This window comes from Rhagoletis pomonella, unplaced genomic scaffold (genome assembly GCF_013731165.1).
Source record: "Rhagoletis pomonella isolate Grant_MI unplaced genomic scaffold, Rhpom_1.0 Rhpom_scaffold_00001, whole genome shotgun sequence".
Lineage (NCBI taxonomy): Eukaryota > Metazoa > Arthropoda > Insecta > Diptera > Tephritidae > Rhagoletis > Rhagoletis pomonella.
Window position 1 is genome coordinate 51,629,090 of NW_023458555.1, and position 2,892 is coordinate 51,631,981.

Genomic DNA, 2,892 nt, shown 5'->3' on the forward strand with positions numbered 1-2,892 from the left:
ACTTTTTCAAATCATTACTGAGGGAGACCTTAAGTAATCATTAAACGGCTCTGAGTGCGGCTGTAAGAGACTTAAAAAAAAAACAAAGAAAATGTCGGCTTTAAAGAATAGGAAAACAGTAGAATGAAAACCCACGAGTGCGAAAGAACATGTTTCACATAGCAGCGAAATGAATCATAAATTGCTTGATCTCTGCAAGATCACAGCATATAAGACAATAAAGTGCAAGTAAGCAAAAAAACATTAGAGACTATGCAAGAGCCAGGGATATAGTGAAATATGTGCAACCACTTTACCCAAGATTTTTTAAACGTTGAAAAGGTAAATTAAAAGCGACTATGAGCGCTTTCCCAAAATTTGCTTGCACCACATTCATTTCAGTTTTGTACAACGGATTAGGGAAATATTTTTCATTTGGGACCAATAAAAGGACACTTGAATATAACCCTGAACTGTTTATCATCTAAATGGCTGAAAAACTAATAACTCAAATTGGCGCAATAAAGTCCCAAAATAATATTTTTAAAAAAGCCCTCCGCACTATGTCTTAAAACTTAAACGGGCCAATCGTTGTGGACATGAATCTTTTCTATAAAAATTTTTCTTGCAAATTTCAACAATGTCTATGTGAGTGGAAAAACAATATTTGTTGCATTCGAAAGTATAGCTGTTTCTTTTTACTGCATTAGTTCGTATTTCATTCCACATACGTTATCTCTATTGTATGTCCACATAGAACATATGTATATGTATTACTTTTCATATCAATTCAAGTGTATTACATAGGGTCGCCAGATTCTGAAACGGAAAGGAAAGAAAGGAGTACATTTATATTTTCGATAGAAAAAAAGCAGTACAGAACTTAAAAAAGGAGTACAATTTTTGTTTTAATTTTTTTGTGCAATTTATTGTTACAAATTACCATTATTTAGGTACAAACAAACACGGATATCATATAAATCTTTTCCAAAATGTTAAAAATAAATAACTAAATACTACGAAAGAATTCCAGGAAACTCCTGAATGTATGGCAATTTTTTTATTTTATAATTTAAAATTTTTCTGATTTTTATACCCGAGCGCCCTGCACCTACCTGCCTACGATCATGCTTACACCTTTTCACTATCACACTTAACTTTACTTACTAAGTAGTGTTTGCCACAATATGAATGGCAAAGTCCAGGGCGTAAAATAATAACTGTCGCAAAGATTTTTCGAAAAATAAAAGTGTCCTTTAAAGACGTTGCGAAAAAAAGTATTTTTTGCAAACTTTATAAATAGTTTACTTTAATTTTATTAATTAGTTTTAAAACTTGAATCCTTATTTCTATTTGCCAGCTTTGGGAGATAAGTACATGCTTTTTTCAAATGTATTTTTTCTTAGATTTTGTATAAAAAAAAAAGAAAACTGTATAGGTATAGGGTTGGTCGAATGAATGGCCTCCTTGTCACCAGTTCCGAGTCTTTTCGATTGATGAGTATGAGGCCTTATGTTGGACAAAAGACGGAGTATAAGGAGCCAAATGGAGGAAATTAGCAAATGGTTACAGAAGATATCGTCCCTACACACGAATAAAGGCGCGCTAGTGTTTTGACGGCGAAAAAAGGCGTGTAAAAAAATTTTGCGAAAAAAGATGCTTATGAAAAACTTCGGCCAAGTATGTTAAGAGTCTTTGACGCTGAATTTTTTTATGCGTATTTTTTCTCCGTCATTTTTTGAGCTCGCGCCTATATTCGTGTCTAGTGACGATATGTAATAAAGTAACCGACGAAGACTTGCGTGCCGCTTGAGCTTTTCTCTCAAAGTGTTTACCGCTGGTAAACGCAAATGAAGGTTAAAATTTAAAAACTTATTAATAAAATTTAAGTAAAATCTGTGGATAATTAACAATAAACTACTTTTTTCGCAAAATCTATAAAGTTCCCTTTTATTTTTCAATAAAACCTGCGCAACAGTTATTATTTTACGCCCTGTATATGATAAAATATTAATAGCTGGAAAAAGGAGTACAAAAGAAGTACAAAACTAAGAAAGGAGTACATTTCCAGATATTTTTTTTGGGAGCACAAGGGAGTACATTACAATAAAAAGGAGTACGTTTACTCCCAAAAGCAGTACGTCTGAAAACTCTAGTATTACATGAGCCCAACGTTTCTCATTTTCAATCTCATACATTTTTATACCTTTCATGAGCATGAAATGGTATTATAACGTTGGTCCGACTTTTGTAAGTACCAGAATAAGAAGAGATACACCCATTAAAATGTATACTTAAATGATCAGAGTGTCGAGCTGAGTCGATTTAGCCATGTCGTCTGTCCGTCTGTCTGTCTGTCTGTCTGTCCGTCTGTTTGTATGTAATCTAGTCTCTCTGTTTTCGAGATATCCGGATGAAATTTGGTAGGTGGATGTATTTTTATAATGTATTAATCATTTGTCGGAACCGGAAGAATCGGACCACTATAACATATAGCTCCCATCAGGGGCGCACCCAGGAACATATTTTAGGGGGGGTTTTATTCTGAAAATATATCACCGGAAAATACTGAAAATTTGCTTCAGATAATACCCTCTTTAAAATACATTTATGCAAGTTTTATGTAAATGTAAATGTAAATAAAGAAACGTTTTAAAATTCATAAACTGCACTTTATTTACAGATTAACAGAACTCAAACGCTTTTAACCGACTTCAAAAAAAGGGAGGTTATCATCTCGCCGGAATACATAACTTTGGACCACGTGAACCGTTTTCAATAATCCTTTTTTTATTAGAAAGATAGTACCGTCCCGTAATAGTCGTCGAAAGTCGTCCCGTAATTTGTTTTAGAGATCCGATGATTGGATCATGAAGAAATTAACGGTACCCCTAAATTTGAATATGAGAATTG